General features: G+C 33.0%; 1 pseudogene; it reads right to left on the reverse strand.

Moving 5' to 3' along the window:
• LOC130848400 (40S ribosomal protein S26-like) overlaps positions 1-13,073 on the reverse strand; it is a 52,992-nt pseudogene that overhangs the window by 20,201 nt on the left and 19,718 nt on the right.

A 13,073-nucleotide genomic window follows, 5' to 3' on the forward strand; every position in this document is an offset into this window, starting at 1 on the left:
ATTGGAATAATCAATATTTTGAAAATGACTATCCTACCAAAAGCAATCTACAGTTTCAGTGCAATCCCTATCAAATTACCAAGGACAGTTTCTACTAAATTAGAACAAAAAATTTTACATTTTCTGTGGAAACACAAAAGACCCTTAATAGCCAAAGCAATCTTGAGAAAGAAGAACAGAGCTGGAGGAATCAAGGTCCATAACTGCAGACTATACTACAAAGCTACAGTAATCAAAACAGTATAGTACTAGCACAAAAACAGAAATATAGATCAATGAAACAGGATAGAAAGTCCAGAGAAAAACCCATGCACCTATGACCACTTAATATCTGACAAAGGAGGTGAGAATATACAATGGAGAAAAGATAGACTCTTCAATAAGTGGTGCTCAGAAAACTGGAAAGCTACATGTAAAACAATGAAATTAGAACACTCCCTAAACCCATCCACAAAAATAAACTGAAAATGTATTAAAGACCTAAATCTAAGGCTGGACACTATGAAACTCCTACATGAAAGTATAAAAGAAACAACTGACAAGGGACTAATTTCCAAAATATACAAATAACACATGCAGCTCAATATCAAAAAAGCAAACAACCCATTCAAATAATGGGCAGAAGACCTAAATAGACATTTCTCCAAAGAAGATGCACAGATGGCCAACAAACACATGAAAAGATGCTCAATATTACTAATTATTAGGGAAATGCAAATCGAAACCATAATGAGTTATCACCTCACACTGGTCAGAATGACCATCATCAAAAATCTACAAAGAGCAAATGCTGGAGAGGGTGTGGAGAAAAGGGAACCCTCCTACACTGTTGATGGGAATGTAAAATTGGTACAGCTGTTATGGAGAACAGTATGGAGGTTCGTTAAAAAGTGAAAAATAGAGCTACCATATGACAATTCCACTCCTGGGCATATATCCAGGGAAAACCAGAATTTGAAAGGATGCAAGCACCCAATGTTCATTGTGACACTATTTACAATAGCCAGGATATGGAAGCAATCTAAATGTCCATCGACAGAGGAATGGATAAAGAAGATATGGTACATATATACAATGGAATATTATTGAACCATAAAAAGGAATGAAATAGTGCTCTTTGCAAAGACGTGGATGGACCTAGAGATTGTCATGCAGATTAAATAAGTCAGAAAGAGAAAAACAAATGTTGAATAATATTGCTTATATATGGAGTCTAGAAAATGATACAAATGAACTTATTTGCAAAGCAGAAATAGATTAATAAATGTAGAGAAAAAACTTATGGTTACCAAGGTGGGAAGGGTGTGATGGGATGAATCAGGAGATTGGGACTGACATAGATACACTACTATGTATAAAATAGGTAACTGATGAGAACCTACTATATAGCACAGGGAACTCTACTCAGTGCTCTGTGGTGACCTAAATGAGAAGGAAATTTTAAAACGAGTGTATATATGTATATGTATAACTCATTCACTTTGTTGCACAGCAGAAACTAACACAACATTGTAAAGCAACTATACTCCAATTAAAAATTAATTTAAAAAACAAACCAAAATAAAATATATATAATGAAATTTACAGAAATAGAAATAAGTAGAAGTTTGGTGCTAAGGATAACCTTCAGTATTAATCTATATGCAGTTGTTTTGTACATTTGTGTGGGACTGTAAAAATGACTGTGAAAGTTAAAACTACAGAAAATGATCTAATTAATCCATGTGAAAAATTATGATTGCTCCATAATCCATAAAAGTTTTTCAAAACATCTTTTAATATCTGTTATAATTTCAAAGGGAAGTGAAAAAATGTAACTAAAATTTGATGCACTGTTATCTAAAACATTATATTGTTTCTATTTCTTTAAAAATACATATAAAGATTGGTTTGAACAATGCTTGCCTTTTTATCATATAATTTTCAACCTGGAGTGATCATCTTTTCAATGACTTAGTAGATTGTTTTCCTCCTTTCTGAATTTGGATTGGCTACCCATGTTATTATCCTTTTCACTTTCAATGTCATGAAGTATTTCTGACAGTTACTTTAATGTGAAATGTTTTGCTCATGTCACTTTCTTTAATACATCTTTATTTTTCACTCTCTCACTTTTAATGAGTGACTCTCTCTTTCTCTCTTTTAATGAGATCTAGGTTATTTGTACTCAAGATGTAGACTGAAAACTGAAAACATGGTCTTCACTTGGGAATTTATTAAATATTCAGAATATTAGATCCCACCTAGGACCTATTAACTCAGAATAATTTTAAGAAGACCAGGATTTATATATATATATAAAACCTGAATATATATATATATATATATTTGCACACTGAATACACTTTAGGAAGCAGGGATCTAAGTTACCAGCTACAACTCACTAACTGATTTTTTGTTTCAAGTATTTTTTTAGAAAGTATCTACCTACAAAAGAACTTACCAGGTAGGAAATTAGCAGTATTTCTAAAGCCACAAGAGTCCTCATGATCCCATGATCCTCTCTTATCTCAAAGGTAACCCTCTCTTGAAAATTTTACTTAGCCTCTTCATATTTTTCTTTATAAATTTAAAAAAATACATACCCATTAATCAAAATGACCAGTTTTCTGTTTTCAAACTTTCTATGATTGGAATCACACTGTTGATATTTTCATTCCTTTGCTCTTTCATTCACAATTGTGTTCCTGAATTTCATGCATATTAATTGTATTGCTTTACTTCACCTCATTCATTTTCACTGTGGGATAAAATTCAATGATATGAATTTACCAACATTTATTTATTCATTCACTGGCTAATGCACACTTAAACTGATTTCAGTTTGGAGCTAGAACAATATTGCTGCTAGGAAACTTCTTGTATACATCTCTGGAGCATATATTTAGAAATTTGAATTGCTATGTCATAAATCATATACATTATATGACTACAAAAATTTCTAAATGTTTACTCTCAGTTTATGTATTGACCTCACAATGAACTGGTAACAAACAGTTCACAGAATAGTACAAGTTTCCACCTTCAGTTTAAGTAATATTGACTTTATAGTGAATAGAGTATATTGAATTTACTGGAAAAAACACAAAATACAATAAATCACAGATTTTTTTCATTATAACATTTTATAACTCTTTTATAGATGATACATGGAAATATTTCCTGTCCCAATTAGATGGGATAACGCATTCACAGGCTAGGTTGTTTCCACTTATTAATTTGTTATTTTAAAATTTCAACATTTTTGAGTTGAATGACTCTTTTGTATTATACACTTTTAAATGTTGACTGTGTGTATATATACATGTGTATATATGCATATATATATATATATAGCATGGATATATAAAATATATATATATATAGCATGGATATATAAAATATATATATATAAGTGCTGGGGGTGTGCATGTGTGTGTAAACATGCATGAGGTATATTAATGAAACACATGTATTCATAAAGCTCTTTTAGGTAGTAAACTGTAAAAAAAGAATGATATCTATATTTTAAAAATAAGAAAGAAGGATACTCTTGTATACTGTTTACAAACAGGTATCTCTCTAAAGGAAATTAAATCACTTAAATGATATGTACCAAAATATATAATAGATTCCTCTATAAAAATTCACTTTGAAGTAAGAATTAGATAAATTGAAGGTGTTTATATTATTTTCAGTTGGATGTTTAATATAAATTTTGAAATATTTTCATAGTTCAATAAATATGCCAAAACTTCAATACATTAGCAGTCACTTAGAAAAAATTATTCATTTAATGGTAAAGTTTGCTGTGCAGTTGGAGTTCATGAAAAAGGGAAGAAATGGTATCCTCACACTATAGCAACTGAGAAAAATTACTCAGTACTACTGAAGTGGGATAATGAAATCTGATGACAAAGTCAAAGCTTTAGAAGACATCAAAACCCAAAATGAGAAGTGGATATACAGACTACAAAGTTGGGTAAAGAAGATTAGTAATTAATTAGATGTCCATAACTCTCAATTTAGAAAATCTAATTTTATTTTAGGAAGGCTCTATAATTTTAGATAATTTGCAAATGAATCATTGTTTTTCATCTGTTTGAAATGAATTTTCACATTAACAAATAAAAATATATCTACTCTCACTTGTTATTCATTGTTGATAATTTTTTCTTTTCCAACAAAGGAAACAAGTAATGCCCTACCCCTCCAAATATTAAACACCACATTAATTTTTTGACTGTTAAAAAAAGGAGAAATGTCTTCTCTCAGTTTCCCATTTCCTCTTGATCCTACCTATATTTTCCTTCATAATAGCTTCTTTAAAATAATTTTTATTTTATGTTTTTGCTAAACATTTTAAAATATACATGTACATATACGAACTTCACTTATAATCATTAGTAATATTTATCAAACACTTATATAGTTTATATTCACACTCTTTGGTCTCTAAGGACCTTGAAGTACAAAGACATAAGAATTACTTCATCTTGTCTCCCCATGAGAATCTTTAATGATCTATTTGTTACTCATTCACTCCTTTACGTAATTTTAATGATGAAGATGTTCACTGAAGACTCCTCAGTTATTTGGCATAGACAATGTTTAGAAGATGTTGACAATTATTCATGTTAATATTTCTTCCTAAATTTTCTAAGTTAAGGTTGTCTCACTAAGCATGGAAGGAGCTTTACCTACAGAAGTTTCTATAGCTTTGACTTTCTTTGAAGATAGGAAATTAAAATTGACTGAGGTACATGTTCATGGGAAATGAGTCCAAACTATTTTAACAATTATTCAAGAATTAATAAATTCATTTACCGAACAAAGGCTTATTGGTGTCTTCTTTGTGTCTAGTACAGTTCTATGAACCATGTTTTCAGCAATAAACAAATAAGAAAAAATTATCCTCGTGGCATAGAGCAAATTTGTTATCATTAAAAGACAAATAAATAAACAAACATACATTTGAGTGCCAGATATTAATCAGTGGAAAAGACTACACTGAGAAAGCAGTATATGAGAATACAATCCAAAATTTTAAGAAGGTATGTGTAAACAAATGACATAGTATAAAGAAAAAAAATCAGTCAATATGAATTGACCCAAAAATAGTCAAGATATTGTAATACATTGACAAGTTATTTAAAATTACCATGATAAATATTTAATGAATCTAGAGAAGCTGGCAATAATGTTTCAAGGGGTGAAAATTTCTAGAAAATATTGGAAAACTATGAGAAAGAACTAAATGAAAATCCTGTAATTAAAGAATCTGATATCTGAATTTTTTAAAGGCATTAGATACAACTAGCAAAACATAACAGAAAAAAGAATAAGCATACTTAAAACATAATTATCCAAACAGAAACACTAAAAGAAACAAAAATTTAAAAGCATGAACAAGTCTTAATTACTTGTGAGACAGTATCAAGTGGTCTGAGGCATAATTGGAGTATAATTGGACTTCCTGAAGAATAGAAAGGATAAAATGAAGGAGAAATATGTATATGTGTATATATGTGCATGTATTTATATACACAGAGAGAGAGAAATGAACATCAAAATGGAAATCAAAACAGGTATGACCAAATTTGACTATGCCATCAAATCCCCTGCTCAATAAATATAAAAAAAAATCATATAGAGACCCATCACTTATCCTGATGAAAACCATAATAATACAAAGGAGTTAAAAGCAAATGGGAGTTGAAATGGGGATGATTTGCTACTTACAAGAGAATCATGATAAGAATAAGCACAGAATTATCAGGAAAATGAAGAAGAGCTAGAATACATAAGGAAAACATCTTTAAGTACTGGGTGAATGGTGGGGGAAGGGACTAACAACACAGAAATCTATATTCTGCAAAAGCAGCTTTAAAAATGAAGGAAAGAGCAAAATGCAGACAACTTCCAGTTTTCATCTCCCCCCCAAAAATATCAAAAAACAAGCAAAGCCATTTACACAGGTAGGAGGCTTAGAAGTCGCCACTCTGTCCTAACAAGTAAAAAGCTTAACAGACTGAAAAATCAATAACTCTTCTTGGATACACAAGAGAAGTAAGAACACAGGGCAAACTGTTGCCCCAATATTAGAGATACAGAAGTGTTACAGGGTGTCTTGGCTTGCCAGAGCAGAGATTCAGGGGCAGAAACTGCCTTAGGAAACAGTGCTGGGATAAGACAACCTGAACAGTAAGTGGTAAAGTGCTGAAGGCTCAGTGTGGACAACTTCTGAGAGTTAGAAACTCCAGAGGGATCCAGCCAGAGAGAAGTACACACAATATTATGGGATTTACCTCCAGAAGCCTAACCAGTTGCCTACAATAAATATTGAGAAAAATCCCCTTGGGTATCCAGCCAGGGAAGGGAAAATGAACCATTACAAAATACATCAGAGCACTCTTTCCTTAACAAGGCCTTAACTTGGGGTAACTAGTTAACCAGATCCTCACCTGCTAGAGTGTCATCAGAGCCTAACTGCCCTAGGGAAGGAAAATATCCAAATCCAGCTGTCTCTAACCATCAAGTCTCACCCAAGGGGTTGGGGTGGGGGAGCACTGAGAAACACTTATTAAATTCACAATTCAAGGCATAGGGACACAAAAGGGTGGAGACCTAATCATAGAATTATAGAATACTTCCTATTCCCCAACACCTTACTACCTCATTATTAAAGGCCTGTTTACAGTGGATCCTTTTACCTGATACATCACGTCTAGCAATTAAGAAAAAAAATTACAAGACATAACAAAAGGCAAAAAACACACTTCAAAGGACACATGGAACATTTTACAAGATAGATCACATTAGGCCCCTAAACAAGTCTCAATACATTTGAAATATTTGAAATCATGGAAACTATCTTTTCTGAAGACAATGGAATGAATCTTCACATTAATAACAGAAAGGAAACTGGAAAATTCACAAATATGTTGAAAGAGCCCACTTCTGAACAACCCAAATGCCGAAAAAGAAATCACAATGGAAATTAGAGAATATTTATAGAGAAATAAAAATGAAAAACCATATACCAAAACCTATGGGATGATACAAAGGCAGTGATCAGAGAGAAATTTATACTTCAAAAAGCTTACATTAAAAAAGAGAAACAATCTCAATTAATGACCTAATTTTACACCTTGAGTAACCAGACACAGAACAGCAAACTAAACCTAAGATTGGTACAAGAGAGGAACTACTAAATATTAGAGTGGAGATATAAACAATAGAGGATAGAGAAATAATAGAGTATAGAAAAGCAATAGAGAGAATCAAAAAACCAAAAGGTAGTTCTTTTAAATGATCAACAAAATTGAAAACCATTTCACTATAATGATAAAGGAAAAAGGAGAGGAGAAACACATAACTGAAACCAAAAGTGAAGGTGGGGATAGTACCACCAATTTTACAAAAAGAAAAAGCATTATAAGAAAATATATAAACAATTATACTCCAATATGTTACATGATCTAGATGAAATAAACACACATTACCTAAACTGACTTAAGAATAAAGAGAAAATCTCAACATACCTATGAAAATAAAGATTGAATAGGTAATCAAAAACTTTCCACCAAAGAAAAGTTCATATGGCGTCAGTGGTGAAGTCCACCAAATATTTATAAGTTAACACTAATTCTTCTCTAATATATGCAAAAAATAGAATAGAAAGGAACACTTCCTAACTCATTCTATGAGTAAAACATTACACAGATACCAAAGCCAGATAAAGAATCACAAGAAAAAATTTCAGAACAATATTCTTTATAAATATTGATGCAAAAATTATTAACAAAATACTAGCAAACTGAATCCAACAGCATATGACCAAGTGGGATTTGTCACAGGAATGAAAATTTGATTTAACATAAGAAAATCAATCAATGGATTATAACACATTAATGGGGGGGCATGTAGAAAAAAAGAAAGAAAAAATATGATCATCTTAATTGATGCAGAAAAGTTTTTTTAAAGAAATCTAACACTCTTTCAAGATTAAAAAATAAAATCTCATGAAACTGGGAATGGGAGTCCTGAACTGCCAAAACAACTTCACAAAAGAACACATTCAGAAGACTCTCAGTCTCTGATTTTTGAAGTTACTAAAATGCTACAGTAATCAAAACAGTGTAATACTGGCATAGGAATATATTGTATATATAGATCATTGGAATATAATTAAGAGTCAAGAAATAAACCTATACGTATGTAGAAAATTGATTTTTAGTGGGGGGGCCAAGTCCATTAAATGGGGAATAAAAACAGTCTTCAACAACTGGTGCTGGTACACTGAATTTTCACATGCAAAAAAATGAAGCTGGAGCCCTACCTCACTCTGGGTACAAAAATTAGTTCAAAATGCATCAAAGACCTATATATAAGAGCTAAAGCCATAAAACTCTTAGAATAAAACATAAAGGTGAGTCTTCATAACCCTGATTTGACAATGGATTTTTAAATATGACACCAAAATACAAGAAATGACAGAAAAAAATGATAAATTAGAATTTATTGAACTAAAAAAAAAAGTACATTAAAGGATGTCGCCAGAAAGTGAAAACACTATCTACAGCAGACAAAATATATTTGCAAATCATATTTCTGAGAAGGGCTAAATATCCAGAATATATATAGATAGTTAAAACTCCTAATACTCAACCACAAAAAGACAAACCCCCAAAATGATAGAGAATATGAATAGAAATTTCAGAAAAGAAGATAGTGGCAAACAAACACATGAAAAGCTGTTCAACATCACTACTTAATGAGTAAATGCAATTCAAAACCATAATTATATACCACTTTCACTTCACATCTACTAGGTTGGCAATAGTCCAAAATATGGAAAATAAGTGTTAGGGAGGACATGGTGAAACTGGAGCTCTTGTTCATGTGATAGTTACTATGGTGCAGTTACTGTGGAAAACAATTTGGCAATACATCAAAAAGTTAAATATAGGCTTTCCTATGTATAATATCATGTTATCTGCAAAGAGTGACAAATTTATCTCTTCTTGTCTAATTTGGATTCCTTTTATTTTGTTTTCTTCTCTGATTGCTGTGGCTAACACTTCCAAACAATGTTGAATAATAGTGGTGAGAGTGGGCACCCTTGTCTTTTTCCTGTTCTTGGAATGTTTTCAGTTTTTCACCATTTAGAATGATGTTGGCTGTTGGTTTGTCATATACAGCTTTTACTATGTTGAGGTAATTTCCTTCTATGTCCATTTTCTGGAGAGTTTTTATCATAAATGGATGTTGAATTTTGTCAAAAGCTTTTTCTGCAACTACTGAGATTATCATATGGTTTTAATCCTCCAATGTTAATACAAAAACTGCTAGCACTGATCGATGAATTAATAAAGTAGCAGGCTACAAAATTAATGCACAGAAATCTCTTGTATCCTTATACACTAACAATGAAAGATCAGAAAGACAAATTAAGGAAACCCTCCCATTCACCATTGCAACAAAAAGAATAAAATACCTAGGAATAAACCTACCAAAGGAGGAAAATAACCTGTATGCATGAAATTATAAGACAGTGATGAAAGAAATCAAAGACAATACAAACAGATGGAGGGAAATACCATGTTCTTGGATTGGAAGAATCAACATTGTGAAAATGACTATACTACCTAAAGCAATTTACAGATTCAATGCAATCCCTATCAAATTACCAATGGCATTTTTCACAGAACTAGAACAAGAAATTTTACAAATTGTATGGAAATGCAGAAGACCCTGAATAGCCAAAGCAATCTTGAAAAGGAAAGACGGAGCTGGAGGAATCATGCTCCCTGACTTCAAACTATACTACAAGGCCATAGTGATCAAGACAGTATGGTACTGACACAAAAAACAGACATATAGATCAATGGAACAGAATAGAGAGCCCAGAGATAAACCCATGCACATATGGGCAGCTTATCTTTGACAACGGAGGCAAGAAAATACAATGGAAAAAAGATAGCCTCTTCAATAAGTGGTGCTGGGAAAATCAGACAGCTACATGCAAAAGAATGAAATAAGAACACTTCCTAACACCATACACAAAAATAAACTCAAAATGGATTAAAGACCTACATGTAAGGCCAGACACTATAAAACTCTTAGAGGAAAACATAGGCAGAGCACTCTATGACATAAATCAAAGCAAGATCGTTTTTGACCCATCTCCTAGAATAACGGAAATAAAATAAAAAAATAAACAAATGGGATGTAATGAAACTTAAAAGCTTTTGCACAGCAAAAGAGACCATAAACAAGACGACAACCCTCAGAATGGGAGAAAATATTTGCCAACAAAGCAACTGACAAAGGATTAATCTCCAAAATATACAAGCAGCTCATGCAGTTTAATACCAAAAAAGAAAATAACCCAATCCAAAAATGGGCAGAAGACCTGAATAGATATATCTCTAAAGAAGACATGCAGATGGCTAACAAACACATGAAAAGATGCTCAACATCACTAATCATCAGAGAAATGCAAGTCAAAGCCACAATGAGGTTATCACCTCACACTATTCAGAATGGCCATCATCAAAAAATCTAGAAACGATAAATGCTGGAGAGGGAGCAGAGTAAAGGGAACCCTCCTGCACTGTTGGTGGGTATGTAAATTGGTACAGTTACTATGGAAAACAGTATGGAGAGTCCTTAAAAAACTAAAAATAGAGCTACCATATGACCCAGCAATCCCACTCCTGGGCATATACCCAGAGAAAACCATAATCCAAAAAGAAACATGTACCACAATGTTTATTGCAGCACTATTTACAATAGCCAGGACATGGAAGCAACCTAAATGCCCATCAACAGATGAATGGATAAAGAAGATGTGGCACATATATACAATGGAATATTACTCAGCCATAAAAAGGAATGAAGTTGAGATATTTGTAGTGAGGTGGATGGACCTAGAGTCTGTCATACAGAGAAAAATAAGCCAGAAAGAGAAAAACAAATGCAGTATGCTACTTTATATATATGGAATCTAAAAAAATGAATAAAGATGCAGATATAGAGAATGGACTTGAGGACACAGAGGAGGGAGGCAAAAGGGAAGCTGGCATGAAGTGAGAGAGTAGCATTGACATATATACAGTACCAAATGTAAAATAGCAGTGGGAAGCTGCTGCATAACACAGGGAGATCAACTCGTTGATGGGTGAGGACTTAGAGGGGTGGGATAGGGAGGGTGGGAGGAGATCATGGGAGGGAGGGTATATGGGGATATATGTATAAATACAGCTGATTCACTTTGTTGTACAGCAAAAGCTGGCACAACAGTGTAAAGCAATTATATTCCAATAAAGAACTTAAAAAATTAAATATAAAACTCCATAGTATCTAGCAATACCACTCCTAGATATGTACAGTAAGGTCCCTACATACGAACCTTCAAGTTGCAAACTTTCAAAGATGCAAATGTGCATTCCATCAGTGTCAGGCATGAGTGAAATTGCAGCTTGCCCTCTGTCTCCTATTGCTGACAATCCTTCAGCTCTACCATCTCCCACCTCCTCTCCCTCCTTCAGTCAGTAAATCTTCTTGCCTGTTCATTCAATGCCAGCCCCTATATGCAAGCTCTTGTACCATACTACTGTATTTTTCAAGGTACTACACTGTAAGATTAAAAATGTTTTTTTTGTGTGTTTGTTCTTTTAAAGTCAAACTTTTTTAAAATTTATTTATTTATTTAATTTATTTTATTTTTGGCTGCATTGGGTCTTCATTGCTGTATACGGGCTTTCTCTAATTGTGGTGAGCGAGGGCTACTCCTTGTTGTAGTGCTCTGGATTCCCATTGCAGTGGTGTCTCTTCTAGAGCTCGGGCTGTAGGGAAGTGGGCTTCAGTAGTTGTGGCATGTGGGCTCAGTTGTTGTGGCTCACAGGCTCTAGAGTGCAGGCTCAGTAGTTGTGGCACACGGGCTTAGTTGCTCCATGGCATGTGGGATCTCCCCGGACCAGGGCTTGAACCTATGTCCCCTGCATTGGCAGGTGGATTCTTAACCACTGTGCCACCAGGGAAGCCCTTGTTTGTTTTTTATGTATTATTTATGTGAAAAGTATTATAAACCTATCACAGTACAGTACTATATACCTGATTGTGTTAGTTTGGTACCTAGGCTAACTTTATTGGACTTATGAACAAATTGGATTTAACAAATGTGCTCACAGAACAGGACTTGTTTATATGTAGGGGACTTCCTGTACTCAAAGAAATTGAAAACAGGGACTCAGAAAGATACTGTACACCAGTGTTCATTACAGAATTACCCATAAAAGTCAAAGGGTGAAAATAACTTGTGTTCCTAAACAGATGAATGAATAAACAAAATGTTATTAATACATAAAATAGAATATTTTTCAGCCATAAAAAGGAATGAAGTTGATACATGCTAAATATGGAAGAAACTTGAATATTTTATGCTAAGTGAAATAAACCAGACTCAAAGGATGCATATGCTCGATTCCTTTTAAACAATATTTAGATAGAGGCAGAAGATAGATTAGAGGTTACCAGTGGCTGAAGGGAAGGAGGAATGGGAATTACTAATTTTTATAGACTTCTTATTTGAGGTGATAAAAAATTTTGGACACAGTGGTGATGGTTGTACAACATTGTGGAAGTAATTAATGCCAAGGAATTGTACACTTTAAATTGTTAAAATGATAAATTTTTATATGTTTCTACTACATTAAAAGTTTTTTAAAAAGAAAGGAAAATTAAAACATCTTCCAGTGAACAGAAAAATCTCTTGTGACATCACAAATCATGTAGCCTCTGAGAAACTCCACTGCAATTCATGGTAGAATAAGAGTCAAAAATGTAGATAATATCTTAGGACAGTGATTCTCAACAGGAGATAATTTGGCAGTATCTGGAGACAATTTTGGTTTTCTCAACTCAGGCATGTGGTCAGATGACTACTGGAATCTAGTGAGCAGAGGTAAGTGATGCAATGATACTAAATATCTTATTAATATAATATACAAGAGATCCCCTACAGCAATTACCCTGCCCAAAATGTGTAAACTGCTTAGTGAACCCGCTGAAAAGTATTTGGGATCCTT

Source organism: Hippopotamus amphibius, chromosome 3, assembly GCF_030028045.1.
Source record: "Hippopotamus amphibius kiboko isolate mHipAmp2 chromosome 3, mHipAmp2.hap2, whole genome shotgun sequence".
NCBI lineage: Eukaryota > Metazoa > Chordata > Mammalia > Artiodactyla > Hippopotamidae > Hippopotamus > Hippopotamus amphibius.